Here is a 17276-nt window from a genome sequence, read left to right on the forward strand (position 1 = left end):
ATCACTTTTAAAATCAATGTAAATATATTTGTATTAATATTTTGTAATAGTATAAATAGTATATAGTATATATATTAAATTTATTTCAATAAGCAATACATTGTTTTTACTTAATAAATTATTTTCTATCATATTCAAATTTTAATACGAATTTCATTACTCATTATATATTAAACGCGCATGTTTACAATCTAAAATAAATCTCTCCTCAAAGACAAATTTGTTAAAGCCAAAAAAAAAATTTTTGACATTCAAGTATAATTTTTTTTAGTATATATATTTGAATCAAACAAAAAATAAATCTCGAAGAATTAAAAAAAGAAAATCGATTAAATTAAAAACAATAGCACGAACAACTTGCGAATACGGAGTAATCAGGTCATCATGGCGACTAGTTCGGTTTCCTATATCGATCGAAATGCCAAAACTATTCTAGCAATCTATAAACTTAAAAATTAACATCTTAAGAGATTGCAGTCTTGGAAAGATTTAATGCGATTATCTTCAATTTTCCAAAAAAACAGCGCTCTAAAAAAATTTTTATTTTCTCCATTTTCGATTTAATTCCATGATTTCGAGCGAAGCATTTTTTTCATTATCAAAATTCGTTTTCACCAACTTGTGAAATTTAGAGAATCAACGATGAAATGAAATATCATGAGGAATACAAAATATTCTTTTTCTTGCGATGGTAGAGACATATGGATGGAAGAGAATATTTCTCAAAAACTTACAACCCTCCGAGGACGCACCAATTACAGACCAGACGTTGAAAAACGAAAAATGTAATACAAATACCGAGGAATCTAACTATTTTTGGGGCATACGTCCTGACATCGGGTTATGAGACTATTTCCAAAATGAAGTGAAAAGAAAAGAGACGACTCTACAACCGAATTTCGACGGTCTACACAATCAGTCATCCTCCCTCGCACACGTCTTCAAAGTTAGCATCTTACCAGGCGCAGCAGGAACTTGCGTGTCGCGCGAGTCTGCATAGTTGGAGAAGGCCGAGAGTAATCCTGTTTCACGCGGCTCTTTTGCAAACTTGTTTCCCTCGGAGAACTGTTCTCGTGTTTTCTTCTCGTTTTGATTATTTTGTCCTTTAGATAGAATAATTATCAATTATTTCTTACATCAATTAAGTTTGCAATTAATCAATTGAGTAATTTTGTTAATTGTTTTTCATTGATTGAAATTCTGTTACGCAATAATACACTTTAAAAGGATTAATAATAATTTATTAGTTCTCAAGAATAAATTTTTTTGAAGATAAAAAAAATTTTTTTCATCAATTATTTATAATAAATTTTTTGATTTTTTGTTAAAAATATATAATTTGAGATTTACTTCATCGGAAGAACGCGAAAGAATTAATTAAGAATTATTAATATCGATAATTATTAATATTATTCATTTCATTATTCATTTTCTAAAATATATTTTTTCATATTATATCATTGTAATTTTTTAATTTTAAATTGAAAAATCTTAAATCTTTGTAGAAATAAAATAATTTAATTCTAGAAACATAAAAATAATTTTATATATATAAATCAATATCAGTAATATTCAATATTGCTAACATCCTAAAACCAGCACAAAATCCTGTATTTCTTTTCTTAGAAATCAACTTCTATTAGAACTTTCCCCAAATACTACTCTTACCATTCGACCAATAATCTCTCATTTATTTCATCTAAATTACTTTCTTCATTCTATGGAACCAATCAATAATCCCAAAAACAATCACCAAAGGAATCACAAATTATTCTCAACATGTACTCTAATGGTAACATCATCACCAGATTAATTCCAATCCACAATTTCATCCCAATATCGACTATTCCCTCCTTAACTTCCGTTCTCTCAATGCCATTGAAAAAAAATATCATGAAATCTGAAAAGAAAGACAAAAAAATTTTAATAAATAACCAAAGAAAGGAATACCAAGTCAACAGAGTTGGAAATGAATGGAAAAAATTCTGCGAAAGGAATGATTCGAACATTATGGCGCTGATGCGATTCTGTCCAGAGAGTATCCCGTGAAGTAGTGTTCACCGCGGCGCTGGATCTATCGGTCCACGAAATATGTTCCACTGTGTAAAAACCATATGAATAATGGGATGGCATATCGTGCATCAGTATGCCGGTGACTGTTGGCCCAGGTCAAATTGACTTGAGCGTCTCCATGGCAACAACTACTCAGACTTCCGGCTGGTCGATATCCTACCAACTTGTATTTTGCGGCGGACCTCGCCTGTCTCTCTCTTGTTCTCTGCCTCTCTGGCCCTATATCCATCTCTCACTCACTACTTCTACTTTCCTCTCTCTTGTTCTCTCCTTTTATGTTTCTCTCACAGCTTGTACTAGCATCTCTCTCTCTCTCTCTCGTCTATCTATCTATCTATCTATCTATCTATCTATCTATCTCTATCTCTATCTCTCTTATTCTGGTTCTCTGCTGTCTGTCAACATACCTATTTCTCTCACTCGCAGTCATTCACTCGGTTCACGAAGCATTTCTCTCACTCTTACGCTCGCTTACTCTCCAGAGTTTCTTTCTCCCTCTCTCGGCAATCCTCACTCGGTTCACTCTCTCCCATCAATGGCCCGTGATTCTCCTCCGTTCTCCACGAGCTTTTCCAAAGAAAAAGACGAGGCCTGACCTGGCTGATAACAGGCGTGGCCTCAAGAGGCCCCCTTTTTTTCTGGGATACTCTGATAAATATTCCCGGTTTGCTCGGGTTTCACGCTTCGGATTTCGTCGACTTCCATAGATGATAGCGTACCGAAGTTTTCGATCAAAGGTAGACCAGTTATTAATATGTGAATTATGAGTTCGAAGTTGTGAAAGGTCAAATTACATAACATTCGATTGAAGCAGGATGGAATAAATGATTTGATAATCCGAAGAAAAGAAGATATAATTTAATATAGATCTATCATTTGGAAATGATATAGAAATTTATAATATAAAAGTTTAGTTTCTCAGGCAAGTATTGTTCATTTCTTCAGTTAAAAATTTAAATTTTAATTAATACAAGATCTACATTTAATTTTTATTTATTTAAATTTCAACTTTTTGTTTGTTTTATTTGTTATAATATGTGATTTACAATTGACAGATTTTTTTGAATTATTATTCATTTTATAATGAATAATTCAAAGAATTTGAAATAAGAAAACTAATTAATTTTGTATTTATCTTAATTTTATAATGTTTCATAATTTGTTTAAAAAATTATTTAAGAAAAATTTCATTTTTTATCCAGCATAATTAAAAATTACGATTAAACCGAAATAAAAAGTTAACTATATTAAATTAACCTATTTCATTTGAATTCTATTCTATGGTATATATATATATATATATATATAATCAAGTTTTCTTATATAATTTAAAATGTTCACTTCACATATCACATCTTAATTAATTCCATTCCTTTATTATTTACAGACATTGTTTATTTTATGAAATTTTGTATTCAACAAAAATGATTATGCATATTACGAATGATTAACGATATTTATTTGCTACACTTTTATTTTTTTTAATTTTTCTATATTGTATAAATTTAATATAATCAAAATATTTCTCTCTAATAAAAAAGGTAATGAACATGTTTATATATTTTTGAAAATAATAGGATGTAATGTATAAATTCTTAAATCAATTCTTGATTTGATCTTAACGTTAAAACTTTTTGGATTCCAAGAAAATTAAATTTAATAAAGTGACTAAATATTTGAAAACGAAAGGTTATTATCAAGCATTGATAGATCTTTTTTATCTTTATCTTTATTTTTATCTTTATCTTGGAAAAATATTATTCTTTCGCTTCAATGCAGTTCTAGTTTGGTTCATTCTTATATAACACTTGTCGTTACTTATACGCGTAATCATTTATTTTCTTTTGTATTCAACTAAGAAAATGGAAATATGCTATTGTATGAAATTTATTTATTAAATTTGAATATAAATTCTCATTATAAATGTTATGCAAAATTATTTTAACTTTGAAAAACAAGAATTACAATAAATTATATTAAATAGGATAATTAAATAAGACAAAAACATTTCTTGAAATATATTATATAGGATAAATAAAAAGTTTGTTCTTACTTAAAAACATAAAAAAAATAATAATGATAATAAAATAATATTCTTGTGTATAACATTAACATATTAACATATCAAACATTACATATTAACATATTAAAATCAATTCACAATTAAAATATAAAATTCGTAGATTATACTCCATATTTTAACTCGATATACATAACTGAATATATATTGCACATATTTCAATATCACTTATATTGAATTATATTAGATCATAATAAAAATTTCATGAATGAAATTCACAATTATAACTCATAAACATATTACATTTAATCATAATTGTTTTTAAACTACAATAAATATGTAATAATAATCATATATACTTATTTCACATTTTCATCATAATCAAGATGTATTGGATTTGATTAATATTATTTTTAATAAACTAAATCTTAAAGATCTAACTAAAAATTCAGTCAACGTGCAATTACTTAATAATAATTATAATCTTATTTTTACAATACTCGAAATATATTAAATTATTAGATCATAATTAAATATCATTTATATGTATATTCAATATTCAATAAAATCATGGATTGAAAATTTTTTAAGAATTATTTTATATATCTATATCGATTTAATAATAGTTACAACTATATTATTTATATTATTATATTTGAGATATGGTGAATTACTTACCAATAATCAATTTCAACATAAGTATAAATGCTTAAAATTTTAATTATGAATATTATAAATATCTTAATATTTTAATAAAAAAATATTTTTTTTCTAAAAAAAAATAGTACATCTTCCAAAATGATACAATTTATATTTTAAAATTTTATTATATTTTAAAATTTTCTGTGATGAAAACTTTAAAACTTCAATATATCATAACATTCTAAAATAATAATTCTTATAAAAGTTTTTCGACACAGTTCTTTCATCTTATATTAAACAAAATTATTAAAGTTTATATCAATATTCTTCAATCTTTTTGAATTAGCAATATATTTCAAGACTAAACAATACATTTTCACGACATATCATAATTTTTAGAATGAAAATTTTTATTTATTTAAAATGATAACACATTTTTTTAATTTTTTTTTAATTTAATTTATTTTAATTAATTTAATTTATTATTTATTTAAAAAGTAAAAGAAATTTAAAAAATTATATGATATATATAAAATAAAAAATATATAAATATTTTATTAATAAATATACTAATATTAATATATGTATATTATTATAATATTAATAAATTATACTAATATTAATAAAATATTAATTTCGATAATATTGATAAAAACAATATTCTCTTAATTGTTATTTTGATTTGTTATTTGATTTCTCAACATTATTTATACATATTAATAAATATTAAATACTTTTATGCATAGTAAAATTTTAACAAAAATTTTGTAATATATTAAAAAATATTTTAAAAAAATAATAACTCAAGTACATAATAAGTACATAATAAGTTTTTAGCATAAGAATGTTTACAATAATGAAAGTTTATATATGTAGAGCAAAATTAATTATATGGAAAATATAGTAAAATTAATTATATGGAATAATTTTTTTGTTAATGGAATCTCCTTATTAAAATCAACCGCAAATTTTAATTTTATTAAGTTTTATAAAATATAATTTTGTTTGGAAGTTTTTTACATTAAGATAATAGAATAACAAATTTTATAATTTAAAACATTTTATAACTTGAAATTTTTCTCTATCTCGTATTATAGAATTATATTTGAAAAAAATTAAAAACATACAAAAATTTTAAATAACTAAATTCGATTTCATTTCTTAAAATAATATTCCGGTAGAAAAAAATTGCTCCATATATTCATTATGCTCTACATGCTCACATAGTTTTATTAAAAATAAAAAAATTTTGAATAAAATTTTTTAAATATGTAAAGCATAATAAGCTATACTTTATATTTATTTGATGCAATTTTTTTAAATCGAATATTAGTTAAAAGAAATCAAATCAATGCAAAATTTTTTTGCATTTTAAACATAACTTTTTAATAAAGAAATAGAAAAAAAATTTTAAATTACAAGAACACAATATTACAATAAAAATAATATACAATAGATAATATAGCATAATAATAATAGAATGTTTGTTGTGTATTTCATATAATAAATTTTATGAATTTCAAGTTATAAATATCTCCTAAAATTAATGATTTCTTTAATATAAATAGCATAATACTTTTTAGGAAATAACAAGACACGTCAAGAAATTATACAATTCTATTTAAAAAATACTATAGAAAAACCATCATCTAAGAAAAACTATAATACTGTATCTTTTTATCCAAACAATTCTTGTGAAAATATTTTTTTAGAAAATATTTTATTATATTTAGATAAAATAGACATTATTTCTATGTATTGTTTCATTAGTCTTAAAATCATTGTCAAATAATTGTTGCGACTAAATAAATTTTTTGATTATAATGCTCTCTTAAACGCTTGATCACATTCTGGACATCTTGCGCAGTACAGGTGCTCGCAACAGGCGGCTTGGACGAGTCAAAAGAAGGTGTGCCCGAATTGCAGCGTGGCGAGTATACACCATCGATACCCGGAGAGAGAACGATACTCGACAAAGGCACGTGGACATACAGGTAACGATGCATCCGTCTGTTGGCAGTATAGACGCGTGAACACGATTATAGAACGTGCGAGGACGGCAGGTGAAACCAACCAATTGCTGCTGTTTTATCCATGTGTCTTTAAGAACATGAAATAATAAAGAAAGATCAATAGAAAGATGAACGACGGTTAAGAAGAAGAAGAATAGATCATCCATTTTCGTATCTACCTTTAGAATGACGGATATCCGGATATCCAATTATTGAATTCACTCAAGAGATGCTGATATAGAGATCTGCAAAAGATGGTTACTCAACGACATTCGGTGATCATTTGATGAAAAATTGAAGAAATAGTTGAATCAATTTTTCAGAATGTCAATAAACCGTTCTATTTTTTTTCCGGGATTACAATTTAGTAGCGTTTATTTGAAACGAAAAAGTTATAACGAGAATGAAGGATTTGTTTAGTAAGAATACAAACTATATAAATATATATGATAATAATAATTTTTAATTTATGATCTATTTTGTATATATTATATAATTAAACTAATTTGTGCATTTACGAAAATTACACAAGATATTAAAAATTATTTAATAAAAAATAACTATACATCATAAATTACAAATTATTATCATGTGTTTTTTTTTTTAATTTTTTAATGATTAAATTAAAATATTTTATATTTTATCCTGAAAAAAAAATAGATGTATTAATTTTTCAGTATATTCATACTTATATGTTAGGTAAGTTGAAGAATTTGAAAATTTAATATATATTCAAATATATATATTATTTGTTATATTTAATATTTTTTATTATAATAAATTTGTATTTTATATAAATAATGTTATTACGAGGCAATTTAAAAATAATATCAATAATAAAATTTATTTTATATTTATTGTGAATGTGAACTTAAAATATAAATATTGTATATGTATTAATTTTTTTTAATGAAAATTTATATAGAGAGAAAATACAACATTTACAAAAAATTATGTTAAAGATGAGATAAATAAAATTATATAATGTCATAAAGAAAATTAATAAACTTTTTCACACATATATAAATTAATTTAAAATTAATGAATAATTAAATAATTTATGAATTTTAAAATTTTGATATAAATTTATATTTATATTCATCAAATTTAATCTTTCTTCTAATGAAATTAAATTAATTTTTTATTTACAATAAAAAATTCAAAAAATATATTAATTAATTTTTAAATATAAATAATATATTTTATAAATTTTGAATTTTTGAACATGACATAAATTTTGAAACTTTCGAAATTAATATATCTTTAAAGTTAATTTATAATTAAATTAAATTTCATTAAATGAAAATTTATTTCACATTTATATGAGTGTAATATTAAAAAAGATTATTATATTATTTTTTAAGTGTTCTTTCTTTTTTTTTCCTTTACTACTATAAATTTCGGACAATTTATCAATTTTCAAATTTCAGCATAAATTTATACAATTTTCAATAACGTTCATTTTGTAACTTGAAATATCGACTATCAAGAAATAAGGATATAAATAGATAACGAAAAATCATTCGTTTGAGCAAAATATACCACGATATCATGTCTCCAAATATATGATAGTTTTACATAGTATTGGTAGTTACATAGGAAAGTACTATGTGACAGAATTTATTTTCGGTTAGAATCTATTATCCAGAAAAACATCATTACATTGAGAAGCTAGTATTATTGATCTATAATTTAATTAAAAGATTTTTTTAAATAGTGAATTTAATAAAAGTAAAGTGAATTTTTACAAAAATTCATAAAAAATAATTTTAAAAATTTATTTAAAAAAATCTTTATGTATTTTATGTATTTTATATAAGAAAAGAAAATTCTTTCAATTTTATTTCGAAACAAATATCATAAAACGTGAAAATTATTGTTCAAAACTTAATATCAAAGCATCGTTTTTAAAATAACATTTAAATTAAAAAAATATATATGGAACAACTTATAACGTATATTCTTATAACTTAAATTACAAATTTATCATTCCTCCAAAGAAAATTATTTTCTTTCAAATTTAACAATAAATTCTTTAAAATTTAAATCCACAAATAAATCAGAAAATATAAGAAATCTTATTTTCTATCGAATTAACTTTGATCGAGAACAAGTTTGATGTGCTATTAGAACAAAAATCTTTATTATTCAAACAATATCATCGATAACATATATGTGATCAAATTCGTATATTAGATCAAAAGTCTCGAAAAATTTCAATCTTTACAGCCTCGATAATACATTAAAAAGAAAAGAAAGAAAAAGGGACGGTTCGCAGAGGTAGGGGTTCCAAGCTCTTTTTCGCTCTCTTTCTTTCTGTTTTTCACTCTTTTTGTTATATATCCACACATAGAGATTTTTTGTGGACGGAGTGATGGCGAGAGTCGTCCAGCGGCAACCAGCCACCCCGTCAGAGCAGCACCGGCAACCCTAAGACCGAGCATTGCGGAATGGAGGCAAAAGCGCAGTGGCGGCGAAGAGAGAGACAAGGTGATGGCGTGGCGGGGTTGAGTAGATGGAAACGGAGAAGCGAAAGGGTAGGAAGGGATGGTTAGAATGCCAGAGAATCGACCTGGGATGGGGTTTGACGAAGAGAAAGCTACCTAGGACGAGAGAAGGAGAGAGAGAGGAGGAGAGTAGGCGAGATCGAAGCGTGTGGGTGGCAGAAGTATAGGGTTGGTTAGAGAGGGTGAATATATATCGCAATCGGGGGCACTATGTCGCGCCAGTGGCGTCGACGTGAACTCCCTGCTTCTATCTCTCTCTCTTTCTTTCTCTCTCCTCTTTCATTCTCCATTCGGTACATCTTTCTCATTCCCTTCCCTTGTTCAACCGTATAAACTTCACTTTTCTATCTACCTATGTACATTTCTATCTTTCTCTTTTCCATTTTATCTCCATCCCGCTCGTCGTTAATATGAACGGAGAAGATGCTGTACGAATCTAGTGTTGGTTCTATGTTGATGCTAATACGCAATGGTAGTAGTGTTAGATGTAGTATCCTGCAAAGACTTCTCGCTCGAGGTCTACTATCTTTGTAGTGTCAACGCATCGCATTCTCTCTACTTTCCTATCTCTCTTTTTGTTTATATATTTCCTTCTCTTCCCGTCTGTCTTTTTCCTTTTTTTTTATCACATTGTTTCTCCTGGAACTCGACTTTTTCGCTCATCTATCTCTTCATCCTTTCTTCGTCTCTACCTCCTGAAGCTTCGTACACTAGGCTATGGCAGATGCTCTCTCACGATTGATTATAGTAATGTTGATAGTAGTAGTATGGATGATAGTATATGTATAGAAAACGATAGTTTTGTTGCTTCTTTCTGCTGTTTATTCATCTTCTTTAGCCCTTTCTTTTTATCTCGAGTGTAAATGGTTTTGTGTTAGGAAGAGAATTCATTATTCGAACCAACACTAGTGATAATATAATTAAATGATCCCGAGCACATCATGTGTATGTAGACGACGAATAATATACACGCAATGCCTAGTGGCACTGGTATACATAACAACTCAACAGCCTAGCAAAAGCCTCGAAAAGGTATCCCGAAATTTTTCCGTCCCATTCTATCACTCATTTCTTCCTTTTTTCTTTATACATCTCTCTTTTTTCATTGCAATTCGCTTGAATTTCTCGGTCTCACTTCGATTCGCTAGTCTTCTCAGAACGACGGCGGAAAGACGCGTTCTATAGATGGTCTCTCATGGACAGAATGGTGGTAGTTTATGTCGACTGATCCCAGTGGTAGGTATATGATGTCAAATTGTGGTAGTGTATATTCGATCTCGGCCGACGTTGGCGTTTGCGTGAAACGTGGCGCGACTCTTTCACGTATACGTGTATGAGTGTTTTCGTGTATAATACGTGTATGTTATATATCTATGTACGATAACAGCGTCCCTCTGCAAAAGCGTCTTGTTGGCCGCCTGGCTAGTAGCATCGTGAAAATCTTCTCTTTCTCTCTTTCACAACCCTCCCTTATTATGCTCTCGTTCGTGTTCAGCCCTCTTCTGCCTTGCTTTCTTTCTTTCCACCTCTCTCTCTCTCTCTCTCTCTCTCTCTCTCTCTCTCTCTCTCTCTCTCTCTCGGAACTTCACGTGCCGCCGACGAGAAAAAGAGAGGCGGTGTGGGTGATGTCACGGGTGGTGGGGCTAGGTTTATGTTAACCCGTCGTCAGTATAGGTGATGCTTTCGCTGGTGTTAGCCAGTGTACGTGACACGGAATCCCCGCAATGTGTACGGTGGGCTACGTTGGCTGACGGTGGTATAGAAGGTATAGTAGGTATCCTGCAAAGGCGTCTTGTTGGCCGCCTGGCTGATCAATACCTATCCAACCAGCGACCCTCTGCCCGCACCCTATGCCCACGGGGCCGTGGACCGTGCCTACATCTCTAACCACCCCTGAACTCGCCACCGCTACCACCACCACCAACGCCGCCACCACCATCAACCTTCTGCCACCACTACCACTCGCCACTCGTCACGACCACCACCCCCGCTATTCAGAAGAGCGGTAGTAATGGCAGCAGTGGTAGGAACGGCAGCACCCTTGCTCCTACTCTCTGGCCCCTACCGACACGCGTTGACCCCTACGCAATTTACATCGCGGCCTCCATAAAGTTAATTGAAATTTCCGCCCGCCACAGCCGAACCAGTCGACGCCGCTGCTGTAAAGAGAGCTCTTCTGTCAGGTCGTCGCGTGTCTTACGAGGTCGCGTTGTTTTGCTCGATTTTCGGGAGGCAGGGAGGTTGGGACGGTCAAGGTATAGAGAATTATAAGGGCGTGTTACAAGGGAGTAATGACAATTCTTCCGTTATGGTTTGCTTATGGAAAGCTGGTGGGTGTTTGTAAATCGTGAATGTCTCTACCGGCGTAAAGTTTATTGAGTAATAAGAGGGTGAATGGACGTGCGTCCGAAATTGAATTACCGAGTAATTCTTCGAATTTTGTTTTTAATTATTCGCAATTTTTAGGCGTAATGGAAATGGAAATTATTTTATAAATTAAAATATTGAACGTATTTGAAGGATTTTGGGATTTTCAACGTCATTCTTTCGAATAGACGAAATTGTTAATGGTCGAATTTATCGAAATACATTAATATTTCGATAAGAGTTGTGGAACAGGAGAATCATTTGACCCAATTGAATTCGCATTTTGTTTCATCAGATATATGTTATAATATATGCTAGTAACTTTACAACTAATAGCACAAAATTACATATATATATATATCGTTTAATCTATTAAGATCGGATAGTAAAATAATAAAAGTTGTATAAATACAACCTTATTGACAAACATAATTCTTTGATGTTATGCTTTTTAGGTTAAATTTCAAAAAACTATAATAATAAATATCTTATAAAAATCTATTATAATAAAATATTAAATGTAATTTATTATATAATGCTTTAAATTTTATAAATTTGTACAATCAAGAGATTAAAAGTAAAAAGTAAAAACGAAATATTAAATAAATCTTTGGAATTCATTTTTACAATATTAAGAATTAAAAGTTACAAAAATTGCAAAAAATAATTGATATGATTCATTCAATGTTTATCTCTTTTAAATCAATGCTTCCTTCTGTATCATTACTCTTTTATTCTTTCATAAAAATAAAAACGTAAAAATAAAATGTTTCATTTCTTTATAATTCAATCTTCAAATTTCTTTAAAATTCTATTAATTTTACATTAAGAATCACACAAATGGTCCAACATGCACGAACGCATGAAAACTGCGAATTATCCCTGGACAATCCTAAACTCAATCATCCTATACGAATCTCTTATTATCCCACCTACCAAATAATCGTGTACCAAACCACCGCATAAACTTGATAAAGAAACCATATATTCTTCTCTCTTTCAGTGCTAAGCATCAGTAGCATTCGTTAAAACCGCGGAATTTAATCCTCTACTCGCAAAAACCTGTCTCGCAATAAGACGTTCTGAATATCATTTGGCCGCTACCAAACGGAAGGTTCCGATATGCAAACTGGCGGCTATAGTAGGCCGTTCCCGATGGTAGGAAAGAGAGGAAGTGTGGAGGGGAAAGTTAGGAAGGTGTGGTGGGTGCATGTGCGCCAAAAAGTAGAGCCAAGTTTTGTGGCAGGTGTCGGTATAACAGTGGCACGCGCACGCTCCTTCACACCGGTACTCTTCCTCTTCCTCGCCGATCTCCTCTCTTTCCGCCTCCGTTCCGTCTCTCTCCATTCTCGCTCTATTCTTGCCTTTCTTTTCGTTCTCCTTTTCCCCTCCCTCACTGCTCTCGTGCTATCCTCCTTCCACTTTCGTGAACGCTACAATCGCTAGTGTGCAGATTCTCTCCCTACCTCTCCCTCTTTGTCACTCTACACCATTTCACCTTCGTCGTTATCTTTGTTGTTCTCCTTTTCAGAATTTTTTTTTCGTCCATTTCTTTCGCTTTCTTTCTCCCTCTCGACCTATACTCCCACCCTGCGCAGCATCTTCTCCAGCTTGGTTACCCCACCAGAGTTGCCCTCGTGTCTCTCCTCCGATTCAGCCTGTTTTACTGCTCACCTTCCTTCTTAGACCAATCTTTCCTCTTACTCTTACTCCTTCATCTTCTTCTTCTTCTTAGTTTTGTTTTCCTATTTTCTTTTTCTTTTTCTTTTTCTTTTTCAGTCTTCCACTCGTTCACTTTCCTCCAACCTTCCCCTTCTATAGCTAAAGCGCCGCCACCGGTTACTCAATCGACTTCTTCAACGGCTGCATCAGTTTTGATCTCAGATGGCTGGGTTGGCGAGACAGGTGCCGGCGATTATTATGACTGGCTTATAGGTAACGAGTCGCCACCGCCACCGCCACCGACATCGTGTATCCACCATCTATATGCCAAACGTCGTCCACTAATCCCGCACATGCCACATTGTCGCGCTTCTTTCGCTTTATTTTGTGGCACGGCATCTGAACGCGAGAACAGGTGGCCTAGGGACCGACCAAATCCACCGGTCACGGATGTGCTACGCCGAAATATGCGCCTCATACGCGTCACGATCGTCATCGAACACGAGTCAACGGAGAATCTACCTGTTTTCATTCGAAACGCCTCGCACCTGAGGAATCTTCTCCATGAAGGATCATATGGCTATATGGAAAGAAAAGGATCTTTGAATAAAAATAAATGTTTAAAAAAGTTTTATTTAATGTTTTATATTTATTATTATATATTTATTTAATTATTTCATTATGATGATCAAAAATGTATTGAATTTTTTTTAAAAAATATTTGGAATATTATATTAAATATATTTTCTTATTATTTCTTCTCTTTTTATTTTAATTATCTTTGAACATTAACTTAATTCTTTATTATTTACCTGATAATTTTTTGAAGGAATTAATCTAATAATATAGGAAATCAACACCATTCTAAGGCAAATTTGAATATTTTGAAAATGTTATTTTAATAAAATTATGTCTTTCAGCCTTAATTCAAATTTTTTCTTATATTTTCAGAATTAAAATAAGTATGCAATATTTTTTTCAATATAATAAATTATATTATAATAGATTATATAGTAATAAATTATATAAATATAATATTGAATTTTTAATGACAAGAATAATTAAATAACAAATATTTTGAGAGAATTATAACTGAAGAAAATAATGTACTTGTGTAATGTAATGTAATGTATTTAAACTATGTTGTTGATTCTTTATATCTTTATCTTTATATCTTTATATATATCTTCTTTTTTAATGTATAAATTTCTTTAAGAATAAATCGTAAATGAACTTTTATTATTAAATTTACCAATAGAATATAAATTTGGAATAATTCGATAAGATTTTTTATTGTTATATTGTTATCTATTAATTACTTTTTTCTATGAAATATTGAATTTGAGATTAAGTTTTATTATGTTCAGTTATTTTTAAATAGTTTTTACATTATTTACCATTTTTTTAGATTAATTATCGAATTGACATATTTTATTTACTATTATATAATTTTCTAACAAACTTATATAACATACGTTTCAATTCATCAAAATCTTTATTTTATTTTCAAAAATCTTTTCTATTCAAATTCTTGAAAAAGATCACGAGAATAATCTTTATATTATTTAGATCGAATTTTAAATAAATGAAAATTTTTTTGATAAGCTATAAAAATATATAATAAGTCAAAAAAACTTCTTTTATTCATATAATAATTTTAAATAATTTAAACTGATTATTATACTAATATATTTTGTGATATTACGAATATATATTGTCAAATATATATATTATTATCCATAATTCCATTTTTATATTTTAATAAATATTATTTTTTTCCATTTGAATATTTTGTAATATTTAATTTTTCAATCAAATTTAATCTTTTTGGTCCATTTCTCATAAGATATCTTTTCAAAATCAGATTCATATAATTACGATTCAAGTAATTTTATTTGTAAATTCGTGTTCATCGAGAAATTTAAATTCAAATTAATTAAATAACCTAGCTTTAGAATACTAAATTTTTAAATACTATTGAGTCATTTCAATTCAAATGATTTAATTTGAATTAAACGAAATTATTGAAAAATTATTTAATTTATATAAGATTCTAATCTTGTTACGATATTTCGAATTCTTATATCTTAAATAATTTTTAACTACAAAAAGTTTTTTAAAAAAACATTCATAAAATTAAAATAAGAAATCAAATATACCTATAATAATTATAATTATTTTATATTTTCTTCACGTTAAAAAATATATTTTAATAATAAAAATACACAGTTGAATAAAAAATAATTTTTATCATTTCGAAATTAATTATTTCTGTCAATTTACTTAAAGTCTAAAATTCCTGATGATCTTATTTTCCATTGTTACGAATTCTCATTTCCTTGTTTCCCGTGTCAGTTTTCTCCTGAAAGGAAAAAAAATATTACCATGTTTCCTCTCCTTTTTTTCCTTCTCACCTATTCTTCTCTTCTTGCGTAAAAGAATCGTAAGCCGACTTTCTCTGCAACACTGACAAACCGTGATATATTTTTGGCATATATAATCGATATGTTTCAAATCAAGTTAAGGTGACCGACACCGACATTGGTCACACGCACATGTGAACGCGTACAAATATCGTGTCGCAGTCGTGTGCCAGCCAGTGATAGCGAGAAACGGTGAAATTTTGTGAGAGCGTGTAACGCGTGGCTGCTAAAACCACCGAATCCACGTATACACACGTGCCCAGGCGGACTGGTGCATCGGCAACTGGAAGAAGAAAGTGCACTCGCGGTTGCACCGGTTGTTACACAGACTGCTCCACAAAACCACGGATCCAACGTAGCCACGCAAACCGGGATCGAAAGCCGAATCGTTGACCGACACACCAACAGTAGGCAAAATTAATTAAGAAGAATTAATCGAGATATCGGTAAGGGAAAATAAATTAGCTTCCTAGTCGTTACTGATAGTAACTTTTGAAATACAAATCGAGATATATATATATATATGATTATAATATATATGAGGAGAAGATATATATGTTGATTAGATAATTGATATTTGAATGTGATGATTATATTATAGATATATTCATCTTATTATATAATGTTGTATGGAATTATGTAAATCAAACGAGATAAAGATACAGAGATAGAATAAAAGATACAGAATCCTCTTTATCTTTATCTTATTTATTTAAATTTCAATTACTTATAATTTAATAAACAATCTTTAATTTTTGTGTATATCAACTTTTGTTTTAATCATTAAAATCATGGATATCTTTCAAAAATATTCCAATTATATTAACATTTTATATTTGTTGTATTTTAATCGCATTTTTATAAACATATAAAAAATTAAATTTATATAAAAATTTGTTCCATTTATTAATATGATAATACAAGTACTTTATATTTTAGTATTTTATTAGAATATATTATTATAATAATATTTCTTATAATAAAAATATTTATTTCAATATATTTATTTAAGTATATATTTTGAATATACTTTAGATTAGTTAAATATTTTTTTTATAAACATTCATATTTTAGTTCCTTAGACAAGTATGAATTTACGTAAAGATTCACAATTCAATAATAATTTACGACAATGAAAAAAAAGTAGGTTTTGAAGAATTTTTGATAAGATTTGTTGAATATAAATTATAATTTAAATAAGATTAATAATTTTATAATTAAAAAATTGGTATAAATTTAGAATTTGCTGATAATTTAATTAATTAGCTAATTTTTAGATACTTTTAGAACATTATTACAATATTATATTTCATAGAGATCGAATTTGATAATTGTTTACGATTTCAATATTTATATTAATCAAAATATTTATATTTCTATAATTATATAAAGGATTACTCTAAAAAAAAATATAAAGAAATTAATAATACAATTTTTCTATTTCGAAAAAAATCAAACAAAAAAATCTCATCAAATCATCAATCGTTTTTAGCTTCAATAAATATTCTATCAATATATTTTTAATGAAAAAAATAATTGTAATCATTTCAATATACCAAAGTATGTTATA

At 28.2% G+C, this 17276-nt stretch overlaps 1 long non-coding RNA gene across 1 annotated transcript; it reads left to right on the top strand.

Moving 5' to 3' along the window:
* The first annotated feature begins 2754 nt into the window (after positions 1-2754).
* Positions 2755-8104, top strand: LOC147658322 (uncharacterized). The gene is made up of 2 exons (XR_015290758.1): positions 2755-2995; positions 6608-8104. It is a non-coding gene; the product is annotated as an uncharacterized LOC147658322 (long non-coding RNA).
* The last annotated feature ends 9172 nt before the right edge of the window (positions 8105-17276 follow it).

This window comes from Apis florea, unplaced genomic scaffold, assembly GCF_048593485.1.
Source record: "Apis florea isolate Af1SG1 unplaced genomic scaffold, ASM4859348v1 contig_2291_pilon, whole genome shotgun sequence".
Taxonomy (NCBI): Eukaryota; Metazoa; Arthropoda; class Insecta; order Hymenoptera; family Apidae; genus Apis; species Apis florea.